Source organism: Carettochelys insculpta, chromosome 3 (genome assembly GCF_033958435.1).
Source record: "Carettochelys insculpta isolate YL-2023 chromosome 3, ASM3395843v1, whole genome shotgun sequence".
Lineage (NCBI taxonomy): Eukaryota > Metazoa > Chordata > Testudines > Carettochelyidae > Carettochelys > Carettochelys insculpta.
The window spans coordinates 186,991,776-187,005,171 of record NC_134139.1 but is presented as its reverse complement, the minus strand read 5'-3'; positions in this window follow the sequence as shown (position 1 = coordinate 187,005,171).

Here is a 13,396-nt window from a genome sequence, read left to right as displayed (position 1 = left end):
TATTTATATATATATATACTAGAAATTATGCTTGCTAGTTGCTGTTCAAATAATGAAGTATATTTTATTTTTTCAAAAAATTATTTTATAAATACCAGAGTAAACCCACACACACACAGAGGTATGTGTCAATATCCTGGTTTTGTGATGATCAATTATTAGAAGATACTGTTTCAAAATATGATCAGTCACACTCTGGAAAGGTATAAATAGCGGTGAGTGTCGACATTTATCAGATTAATACAGGTTCTAAAACACATTCACTTCTAATGACAGTTTTGCACAACAAAGTTCAGACTTTACAAGTTTTTGATTAAATTTCTTCATTTGACTGTAGACCAAGCCAATAGTAATAATAATAATAACAATAACACTATGTATTAAATCTTTCAGGCTGTCTGGAGTGTCTCACAAACATGAGTGCCAACTTGAGGGTATACTATTAAAAACCAGCACACAAACCCCAAACTAAGTGTGAGTATCAATTGTGAACTCCTCAAACCTTAACAAAGAATCACAGACAGTCCCGTTGGGCACACCCGTCTGGCTCACCACACAGGTAAATTTGCTTTTGTGATATATGGACCCTTGAACCAAAACTCACAATAATATTCAGGTTACACTAAGTCCCTGCAGTCATTTGTACCTCAGATTTTACAACAGACATTTCTTATAGCCAACCCTATAGAAAAGTATTTAAACATGAATTAGCTAGGAAAAACAAGTAGAGCTATTCACAAGATTAAAACTGGTAAACATATGCACTCAAATTAGTTACAGGCTTAAGTTTAAAGAGTAATACAACTTGCTGTAATGCGCAAGCTCCTTCTGTCCCTTAGTGCTAAACAGACAGGGATCGTTTTCTTATGACTAGAAGTCCTGAGCTCTCCTTGAAGTCCAAGCCTCACAGGGGCAACAATTTCTCCTTGACAGGGATTTTTATTCCCTTCCAGCAGTGCTCAAGATGATGAGATGCGTATTTGTGCATGTCTCCTCATTCTGTGCGTGAGGGAAACAAAGTCTTTCCACAGTGACTTGCTTGGTGTCTATAACCCTTATTTTGTTGTAGAGGCGATATGGGCTTTTGTAGTAACTAATATTTCACGCTTGTAAGGCTTCTCTTTTGTGGTGGTTCACAGTTTTAAAGCACTCCTAGGCTGAGTCTACACTTACCTTGAATATTGACGTCTGCTATGCAATTTTAGGTAAGCCAAATGCGTACTTAAAATTGATTTTGCAGCCGTCAATATTCGTCCCTGTCTCCTCTGCAGAATGCTGATGGCAGCGCTCCTCCCTTCAGCATTCCTTAATCCTTGCTGGCTCACAAGGTGTTCTGGGGTCAACATTGACCCGGAAATGCACCATTTTGTGCATGCGGGAAACAGCACCCTGGAAGATCAAACCTAAGTGTTTGATTTTCTGTGGCAAGTGTAGATGCAGCCCTAGTCACAGCAAGCACTTAAATTTTACCTCAGAAGATGGGGTTGAGATGTTATAAGTAAGATCAATACATTCAGCATCTTATAAGCATTTTGTAAAATCTAAACACTAAACATATTCTTAAAACTCTAACCTCTACTTTAACAACGTCATCGTTGGACACAACGGACTACCTACTACTTTAACAATACTACCGGGCACCGCATGAAGGTGTACAAGGAGTTGTATGAACCTCCCAAAGGCAGGAGGTGCCAGCCAGCATCCAGCAGAGAGACTAGCAAGGCAGGAGGGTCAGCAACAGTAACAGAAGTCTGTGCCTCTCCCCTCTCCCCCCACACCCCCAATTTTACCAGCCATGAGGAGTCGGGGGGAGTGCAGCAAGATGGCCCCAGCCTGAACTGCTCTCTGGCTGCACTGTGCCACTTTTGGGGTGTGTGGGGGTGGTCCTGCCCCTCTCCTGGAGTGGCACAGCTGGAGAGCAGCAAAGACTAGAGCTGCCTTACTGCATTTTCCACCTACATTGCTGGTGAGTGTTGGGTTGGGGAAGAGGGTGATGCAGAGGGTGATGCTGAAGGGCCAGCAGCAGCAGAAGAGGTCCATGCCACAAGGCAACCCTAGCTCACCCTGCTCCCCAGACATGCCACTCCAGGGAAGGCGATGGGATCACCCCAACATTCTCTAGAAGTGGAGCAGTGCAGCTGGACTTCCCCCATCCTTACTGCTGATGAGTGTGGCGGGGGGGATTGTAACACAGACCCTGCTGCTGGCGTTGGCCTTGTGACATTGCTAGTCCCCCAGGCCGCCTCAGCTGGAGGAAAAGCTGGAAGCAAGGAGCAAAGCTGAGGTATGACCAGTGATGTTCTGTGCCCTGCCACCTCTCACCAGTTGACTCTAAATACGAACACAGAGATGAGCCAGACTGGTTTCCAGATGTGCATTTGCCAATGTTCAGAGAGGCCTGGAAACCTTGTCAAGAGCTGGAACCTGGTCTGCCAGCATCCCAGATACCCCTGCTAAGGTAGTCAAAATTCTGCCAAGCCCATTAAATTTCAACAATAAACAATAATAAAAACATCATAAATTATACCATGTAATAAACAAGAGGTAAGAGATTCACACAGAAGAGCATCATACACAAGGAAGCATAGGTAGGGTAGAGGAAGATACATAGGTGGACAGCTGTTAAAATATAAAACCATTCTGAACACACACACAGACACTTAAAAGTTGAGTTTCTACATAACCATAACACATAACTCTTGTCATAACACATAACTCTTGTCAGATGTAGTGCATACAGCCTTACTATACCAGACTTGTAGGCAGGCATTTCATTGACATAAATAGGTAGTGTGAAAGAGCCAGAAACAGGTCTTTGCCCATAAAAACTTATGCTCCCAAATATGTGTTAGTCTATAAGGTGCCACAGGACTTCTTATTGTTTTTGAAGATACAGGCTAACTTGGCTACCCCTCTGGTATAAGCAGCACAGCATGTAAACCTCTTGTATTGCATGGAGCAAGCCAGCTTTTTAGAATAGCAAAGCTGTTAATTTTATAGTGGAGGTGTACGTCTGCATTTGAATAGGTTGCCTGGTTATTTATTAGTTATTGTTCAAATGCTTCATTGTTTAGACTAACATAGAGGGCCAGACAGCTTTTAAAGCATAGTCAGTCTGGCTGGTGTTTTAGCCAATATTTTACATATCCTCAATTTTATATGCCCTCTTGGAAACATATCCACATGGCATGTCTGATTAATGAGTTTATACCATGAAGCTATATGTATATGTATATTTCGCAAACATATTCCTGGAGCAGAATGATATCTCAGCAGCCTATCATAACGCAAACAATTCTAATCATTGTGGGAATACCGAAGTCACAGACTACGTTTAACTCATTTCAAAGGAGAAAGACACTGTCAGTTTACTGTCAGTTCACTGTCAGTAGCTCTGCCCACATATACACACCAGCAACATCATTACAGGACCTAACCGGATCAGCCACACCATCGTGGGCTCATTCAGCTGCACATCTACCAATGTAATTTATGCCCTCATGTGCCAGCAATGCCCCTCTGCCATACACATCGGACAAACTGGACAGTCTCTACGTAAAAGAATAAATGCACACAAATCAGACATCAGAAATGGCAATATACAAAAACCCATAGGAGAGCACTTCAATCTCCCAGGACACACAGTAGCAGATTTAAAAGTAGCTATCCTGCAGCAAAGGAATTTCAAGAACAGACTCCAAAGAGAAATTGCTGAGCTACAATTCATCTGCAAATTCAATACCCTCAGCTCAGGATTAAACAAAGACTGCGAATGGCTGGCTAAATACAAAAGCAGCTTCCCCTCTCTTGTAGTTCACACCTCCAGATCTACTGATGACAATACAACTCAGCCTGCCTGACTGAGCTAACCTCGTTATCCCCAGCCTTGCTCTGGCCTATTTATACCTGGCCTTGCAGATTTCCAGGACCAGCATCTGAAGAAGTGAGTTAACTCACGAAAGCTCATGCTCTAAACTTTTCTGTTAGTCTATAAGGTGCCACAGGACCCTTTGTTGCTACTGTCAGTTTAAAGAACCTTGGTGGGCAAAGGACCCTCAGGCCCAGCCTCTGTGAAAATGAATGGAGAGGGCAAGGCTCTGAGTCAGCAGGCAATATGCCCTCCATGCGTGAGCTGTAAGACTGGTCCTACTCTCCGCATCATCACCTTGTAATGGTGAGTGGGCTTGTGTGTTCCAATGAACCCAAGAGCAATGCCACAGGGAGTCTCATGCTCCCAGCAGGGTCACCTGTGGTGGCAAGACCAAGGGGGAGGGTCCAGACAAAGAACGATCTTGAAAGTCCTCAAGCACTCCAAAGGAAGCTGCTGACAGTGCACCCTGAAGATATGGAGGAACACTGGTGTCAATTCAAAAATGTTATCACTGGAGTTTGTGGAGAAACCTTTGGCTACCAAACCAGGAAGCAGCAGGACTGTTTTGATGTGAACGATGTGGAAACTGAAAGCTTGATTGAGGCAAAAAGGAAAGCCTTTAGCCCCTGATAAAGTGACATCAATTGCATGACAAAGACAGAAGCACATGCCAAGGCCAAGGCAGAAGTGCAACATAAAACAAGGACTCTGAAAAAACAGTGGCGGACTGAGAAGACACGAGAACTGCAGCATCTCACAGACATCAAAGACACAAAAGGTTTCTTCAATGCTATCAAAGTTGTTTATGGACCAAGACACCATGGAATCAGTCCCCTAAGATCAAAGGATGGTACCCAACTCCTGAAAGACAATGAAGCCATGAATTCTCGATGGAGGGAGCACTATAATGAGCTCTTGAACCACCCTTCCATGGTGGCCCTAGAATCCCTTGACCAAATCCCTCAGCAACTGCCTAGAGATGATCATGCAACACTTTCTACCCTGAGTGAAGTCCGAGCTGCCATCAAAGGAATGAAGTGCAACTAGGTAACTGGACTAGATGAAATCTCCACCAAAGTTTTCAAAAAAGGTGTGCCAGATCTCCACAAACAGCTCCACCTCCTGGTTCTCAAGATCTGGGATAGGAAGCAGATGCCAAAAGATTTGATGCTCTTTTCCTCTTCTCCACCTGTCCTCATCTGCACTGCTGCTGGACCTCTCAAATTGCACCACCCTCTTATGGATTACCATTCTTCACTGGGGACGGTTTTGGGCAAGGTTCTCCCAAGTGTCATCACTGATGCTCCACTTTTTCATGTGTGCCTTCTGCATGTCTTTATATCACTTCCTCTGGCCTCCAACACTCCTCTGTCCTTCCTTCAATTTGGAAAACAGAATCTGTTCTTCAAGAAGAGTAACAAGTCGGACTGTGGAAACAATCATGGCATCTCCCTCCTGGCAACAGCGGGGAAAATCTTAGCTAGAATCCTTGCAAACACACTCCTGCCACTCTCAGAAGAAATTCTCACAGAATCCCATTGTGGGTTCCAACCATTCCAAGGAACAGTGGACATGATCATCACTGCCTGGCAACTGCAAGAAAAATATCACAAACACAATCAAGCCTTATGTATGAGTTTCATCAGCCTGACTAAAGCATTCCGCTCAGTCTGTCGTTGCGCCCTGTGGACCACTCTTTCAAAGATCAACTGCTCCTAAAATTCATTAGCATTTTAAAGCTGCTTCTTGACAACGTGACTGCCACAGTATTGAGCAACAGCAGATCCCAAAGTGATCCCTTTGAGGTCAAAAAGGGAGTCAAACACGGCTGAACCATTGCCCCATCACTGTTCTGCACCTTCATTGCCATGATCCTTCACCTCATTGCTGGCTATCTTCCAGATGGTGTGAAGATTGTCTGTAGAATGAAGGGGAAGCTTTTCAATCTCAGGAGACTGAAGACTAAAATCAAGACCTCCACAAACTCAATCATGGAGCTCCAGTACACGGAGGGCAATATGATTGTTGCTTTTTCTCCTACAGCCCTTCAGACCATCTCAAGTACCTTCACTGAAGCATACGAGAATCTCAGCCTCACACTGAACATCAAAAAGACCAAGGTGCTCCACCTACCTTCACCAAGGGGACAATCTCATGCACCTTCTATAGAAGTCATTGGAGAACTGCTGGAAAATGTGGAGCACTTCCCTTACCTTGGAAGTTATCTCTTCACTAAAGTCAACATTGATGCAGAAATCCAGCATCGGCTGAGTTGTGCAAGCTCTGCTTTTTCCTGCCTGAGACACAGGGTCTTCGAGAACCAGGACATCTATCCCAAGACAAAGCTCCTTGTATACTGTGCAGTGGTTGTTCCAGCACTACTGTAAACATGTGAGACATGGACAACATACAAGTGTCATTTGAAGGCACTTGAAAAATATCATCATTGCTGCCTCAGAAGAATCCTAAATATCTCTTGGGAGGACAGGCACACAAACACTAGCATCCTGGAACAGTCAAACATGACCAGCTTTGAAGCCATCATCATTCACCAACAACTTCATTGGACTGGTCATGTCATTCAGATGTCTGATCAGCATCTCCCAGAACAGATTCTGTTTTCCAAATTGAAGGAAGGACAGAGGAGTGTTGGAAGCCAGAGGAAGTAAGGACATGCAGAAGGCACACATGAAAAAGTGCAGCATTGGTGATGATACATGGGAGAACCTCGCCCAAGACCATCCCCAGTGAAGAATAGTAATCCATGAGGGGGTAGTGCAGTTTGAGAGGTCCAGCAGTAGTGCAGATGAGGACAGGTGGAGAAGAAGAAAAGAGCATCAAAAACTGCCCCGCTCCTCTCCAACAGCTAATAACACCTGACTCTTATGTGATAAGATCTGAGGCTCCAGAATTAGGCTGATCAGCCATCAACCAGCTCACCAATAGGAGGGTGACATGAAGACATCCTACTCATTATCAAGAGACCACCAAGAAGATAAGACTGCTTCACCTGATTTTTCCCCACTGTTTCAATGATACAGCTACTATAAGCTCCATGAGGCATTTCTATTAGGCTGTGTCTACGCTTGCATTCCTCTTTCAAAAGAGGCATGCAAATGAGGGAAATTGAAAATGCAAATGAGGTAAAAAGAAAAAGAAAAAAAAAAGTGTGGACACCTCTCTTTCAAAAGTAAACCTGATCTTCAGACAAACCTTCTTCCCATTTTTTGAGGAAGAAGAAGTTCTTTTGAATATGGGGTTTACTTTCAAAAGAGCTGTGTCTTTTGAGAGAAGCTCATTCAAAAGGATAATATGCAAATGAGGTACCAGGTATGTAAATTGACATCTCATTTGTATATTTGATTCCCCTCATTTGCACGCCTCTTTCAAATGAAGAATGCAAGTGTAGACACAGCCTTATCATTTTATATTTACTCAAATGTACTGAAATTTCTTGTGGCTCAAATATGCTCTGGGCCAAGAGCTCAAATCAGTAGGTTTTTCCCAGAGCTAAATCCACCACAAGCTGGTGGAAGTAGTGAATGATTGGTCAGTGGGTACTGCACAGTGGGTGGCGGGCAGGACAGCTGTTGGGCACAGAAGAGCAGCAGCAGTGCAGAAGTGGCACAATGAGTGGCCAGCAGGGCAGTGGCAGCCTGCTGAGTGGCCAGCAGGATGGCTGACAGGAGTAGCAGCATGGCGGGCAGGGAGGCTGTCGAGAGACACTGCGCAGTGGTAGTGCAACAAGCAGCTGGCAGGGCAGAGGCTGTGCAATAAGTGGTTAGCAGGGTGGAAAATCAGAGAGCAGTGAGCAGGTGGGGAGGGAGAGTGGAGAGGATGAAATGCTGCTTTATCTCCCTGTTCAAGATAGGAGGAGAACCCTGCAGATGCACCCCTGAACTCTGGGTCTACTTTAACCAAGGTACTGGCAACTGTGAGGGGGCATAAGGAAAGGTCGGGCATGTGAAGGGAACATTTGGTCTCTGGACTTTAGGACCTGAGAGGGAAAGGTACACAGCCCAACCTACTTGGGGTGGGACTTGTACTCATTGTTTTGTTTATTCAGCCTGTTTGTGGAGTTCTCAAATTAATGCCAACTTACTTTCCTTCCTTTCATTAAAAGTTTATTTTTTAACACTCAGACTCTGTGCTTGCAAGTGGGGAAGCATTGCCTCCCAGAGGTGCCCAGGGGAGTTGCGTACATTTCCCAGGTTACTGGGTGAGGGCTCGAGGCTTTTCTGTGTGAAATGGATGGAGTGGAACCCCTAAAAATTGGACCTGACCCTGGCTACTGCTAGGTCCACCTGGCAGAAGAGTCACACCTGCTTTCTCCACCATGACCTGAGGCCTACTTCTTTTTATTTGTTTTCCCCTTGCTTTTTATCAGGTGTTCTTAACCTGGAAGCTGCAGATAAGTGAAAGGATTTCATGATCACCCTGCCTCACCCACAGTGCTAAATGAGAAGCACGTTGCAGCTAGATAGAACGACTCCCTATTGTGCAGTCCCAAATGATGTCTGTTGCATTTTTTCTCATTCTCTCGGTGTGTATGCTAGGCTAACACATAGCGCCTTGTGAGCTCCAAGCTTAATTTATCCTTCCCTGACTTATATGTAGTGAAGATTAACCAACCCTTAGAATCTGGACCATGGTATACATGAAATTTCTTCAGTATTTGAAAAATCTTGAGAAATATAGTGCTCGTTGAAAGTACAGCAGAGGGCACTAGAAGCACTTTTCCAACAACACGAGGTCAAGGCTAGACATACTGTGATTTAGAAAATTATATTGCCATTTCATATTTTTCCTTTTATTGATTTCAATCTGTCAGTAAGTACTCCCCGTGTGCTGCATATAAAACTAATCATTTCTTCTTCAAAATGTAGCTTTACAGCTTCAAATCTCAGTAATGTGGAGGCATTTCCTTAGGTAAACAAAGCCATCAAATATAATAAACATTTAAGGCCATTTTAAGTCAGTTTAATTTCCATTGACCTTGAGGTAAAATTTGTCTCCTCCAAAAATAAAAAGATGCGTATAAGTAACAATATTTGTGGATGTCAGAAATGTGAGGCCAATTGACTTTTCTGGATCGTGCTTGTTGAAAAAAAAAACAGCAAAAGCCTTTCATCACCACAGCACAGCCATTCTGCCCATCACGCCCATAGTTGCTCTTAAATTTACACTAGAGCTTTAAATTATTTCTTTCTTTGATCCCAACACCAAAATGGAACTACAAGTTAATTCTACATTTTGAAGCGTGATAACTGAACCTGACATCTAGGTTGTTCCAGACAAATCACTACTGGTAAATCCAAACAGTATCACACAATACACTAAATCAGAGCACAGTACAATACAGTGTTAAAATAGGGAAGCATGTCTCCTTTCCTGCCTGTTGATTTATTCTGATGCTCAGCACCCAGATATGTAGTATCTGAGCCCACCTAAAATAACAATTAGTATACAGCTGAACAAGAGGAATCCTAATCTTCACACATCTTTCCAAACAGTGGCTTGATTACTGAACAGAGAAATCTTAATAGATTAATCTACATAGACCATCTCTAATCATTATAATTAAAACCATTCATTTATGGGACATGATTCTTTTGTCTGCTTGCCTTGCATCATTTCCATCTGCACCTGGTGAAAGCAGATTGGCTGAGCACTACCTACCTGATCTCGTTGGGTCTTACAAATCTCTTGGACAGATGTACATGAATATACAAAGTGCAAGGTGTGCATAAATCAAGCCCACTTTGCTTAAGAGGCCCAGGGCCAGCTCATAAGGATGAATAATTCTGTGCTGTGTAGCACCAGCTGAGCCTCTAGCCTAGTCCCTGGGACAATCTAGAGAGACAGTGTTGTTCTTTATGAGTTTGCACTATTTACATTATACCGGGGTTGCCAATTAAACACAGTTGACATCTGTAATTAACTAAAGCAAAATTAACAAGTTCTTTTTTAAGGCATCAGTCAAATACATCTGGGAAGGAAGGGATGCACTTGTGGTGTAAGTATGGAAGCTCCAGCCCAGAGCTCTGGCAGTAACAGAGGGGCTGAAACCTGAGCCCAGGTCTCTAGAGACTGAGGGAGGCATGTTGCCTGAACCAGTGTGACCCGAGTCCTGAACAGGGCTGAAGCCCCGAGCCCCTGGACTACAGCCTGTATTATTTGCAAATACAGAAAACATCAACACATATTTAAGTAAGTGGTATTCTATTACGGGTTCACAGTGTGACTAAAACTGAGATTAATCATGATTAATATTCATGGCTTGAAGGTCCTACCTGATGTTATGTTCAACAAAAGGAATGTCAAGATTAAACATCCATGGGCAGCAGCAGGTGAAGGTGCAGCTAGGGAAGGCAAGCCCCAGTCCCTCCTCTTCTGCTCACAAGGCTCCACCCATCCACAAACTTCCTTTTGCCCCCTCCCAAGACATGCCTGACTCCAGCCCACCTTGGCTGTCAGGGAGCCAGGCTGCTGCACTGCAGACCCAACCCCAGCCACCATGACCCAGACCTCTCGGACAGCCAGGGAGCTGGGCTGCTGCTCCAGGGCCAGAGCCTTCCTTGGCCAGCTGGGGAACGTAGGCAATTTTGGAAAGGAAATGCCCTTGTAAGAGAGACATGGGCAGTAATTCAATAAGGCTATGTCTAGATTATAGGGTTTTGTTGACAAAATGGCCATTTTGTCAATAAAACCTGTGAGTGTCCAGATTGCGAAGTGCATTCTGTTGACGCTAAGTTGACAGAATGCAGCACTTTTAGCAACAACCAGACCATGCTTGCCATGAGGAAGAACACCTCTGTTAACAGAGATCTCTCGAAAAAACGCCAGTCTGGACGTTCTGGGGGGCCTTCTGCCAAAAGAAAAGTGCTTCAAGGGCGTCATGTGGGTGCCCTGATGGACACCCTCTCCACAGCAAGCTGCAATATATGGTTGCTGCCTCCAAGCATTCTTAAAGCCACAGGGAGACCAGAAAAGCCCATGGCAGGAGGCTCAGAACATATGAGTAGCAGCATGCCAAATGGCTCTCCAGTACACTCTCAGAGCCACACGCCACCAGCAAGGCTGAGCAATAGGCTCCCCGAAACGCCCTGTGCCCTTGAGGGAGCAAACCGAGGAAGGCCTGTAGTCTAGACATAGCCAAGAGTGTAGCATGGTAGGGAGTTAGCATGGTGGCGAATGTCCAGCAAGCAGATAAACAAACCTTTCCATCTATCTGTAACCATCATTTTAACTTGAATTAACAAGTTTTAAAAATTAACAATTTTTAGCATTTAAAATATCTTTATACACGGAACTGTCTTCATAAAATTTCTCATATGAAAGATACACATACATTAATGAGATCCAGCAGGTATGGGTCTGATTTCCTTCTGCCTTTCATCTTGTATTTGCACCTCTGCAAAGTGGTTTAACACAAATCTGATGAAGTGGGTCTTACCCACAAAAGCTCATTACCTAATGAAGAAAATTGTTAAAGTGCTACAGGACTGCAATTTTGTGTTGTGATGCTATAGATTAACACAGCTACTGCTCTAAGACTATTCTCCAATCAGAATTCTTCACTCACACCCATGATAACATAAAGCATCTATTTTGTACAGCCAAGAAAGATGGCACATAGTGCAAGGGGGGCAGCTACCATCTCAACTGATGCACCAAGGATCATGCATGATTTGCTATAGCCTGAGCTAAAGAGCTAAGGCACTCTAGCTGGACACATAGCAGATGCATATCCTCTGTGGATAAAGCATGGGGCTGAGTGAGGGACAAGCTTAACACATGGTCACTAGTGGAAAAATCAAGCTAATAGAGAATCACAGCCAGTATATCCAGTGGGTAAAAGGAAACGCCTACTCTTCATAGGGCTTATCAGCATACAACTGCAGCCAGGGAAATTACCTTCTAGTGCCCTTGGCTTGTTAAATGCAGTTGAGTGCATCTCCTGACAATCTGTTCCACATAAAACTATAATTGCTCTTCCACAGAGAATGAAGCTAATTTGCCACTAGAATTACACAGGGGCTGTGCTTCTTTCCCTGCTGTTATGGTATGCAGAGTAGTCAGTTTTCCTAACAGGAAGGACAATTCTAAAACACTGTCTCAGTTATTAGGAGCCAGATACTTGTACTGGAGTTCTGGCTTCTTCACACACCCTGTATGGCCGATGCTTGCCTTACAGCTTCCATGTCTAATATGCTTTCTGTTTGCCAGTGTGGTGAAATGTGGCTGCTTAGAGCTGCGCATGTGGAGTAGCCTCCACCCACCCCATGTAAACTCCCTACCACTTGCTGGGACAAATATGTGCAGCAGTGGTGGCAGAAGCACCTCCTGTGGCCCCAGTGGCTGCGGCCTGCCACAGCCTCACACGACTCATGCTGCAGCTCCATCTGCAGCCCACCACGGCTCGCAGGGCTCCAGGCAGCTCACATGGAAGCAGCTCCAGCTGTGGCTTGTGATGTGGCTCCAGCCATGGTCCCAGATGTGACTCCAACTGTGGCTCAAGTGATGGTGACTCCAGTGCCAGTGCAGCTCCAGTGACAATTCTGGTAAGTTTGTGCAGGGGAGAGGGGAGGGTGTGGTATGTCTAGCTTGAGGCGGGGAACGGGGGACATGCCTGGCTCTGGGGCAGGGGGGTGGCTCTTGGGATCCTTTCATTTCTATTGGACTATGCTGCTAGGGTGTGTCTACACTTGCATTCTTCTTACGAAAGAGGTATGCAAATGAGGTAAATCAAAATGCAAATGAGCTATAAATTTGCCTAGTTGGTACCTCATTTACGTATTCTAATTTCAAAAGAGCTTCTTTTGAAAGAAGAAAGCCAGTGTAGATGCTGCTCTTTCGAAAGTAAACCCCATCTTCGAAAGAATAATTCTTCCCATTAAATAAAGGGAAGAAGGATTCTTTCAAAGATGGGCTTACTTTCAAAACAGCAGCATCTACACTGGCTTTCTTCTTTTGAAAGAAGCTCTTTTGAAATTAGAATATGCAAATGAGGTGCCAAATATGCAAACCTGTGCCTAATTTACATTTTCAGTTTACCTTATTTACATACCTCTTTCAAAAGAGTAATGCAAGTGTAGACGCACCCCTAGAGTCTTCTTTGCAGAGGAAAGGTCTCAGTTCTGTAAAGTGAAGAAGAACTGGCTCTTTCATGGCTATCTCATGACACTACAAAGAAAGGGGTCCTGCCTACAGGTTGATTCATAATAAAAACAAGCCCATTTACAGATCATTGTCCTTGTCAATGAGCCATCAAGTTTCTGAAATCCCATTAATGGCTCTCGCTTAGCAAGTTTAGATTCATAAAAAGATGTATATTTCTAACTTCAAATACTGGAATGGCACATGCACACAAATAGAATATACACATTCAGCAAATTAAAACTTTACTGATGATGCCCAGAAGTATTTTGCATAAAATAGTTTTTAGTAATGCATATTCATAAGCATATCTCCATAAAGATTATGAAATGCACCATAACAACAGGTTTGGGGTTCCACTAGTTT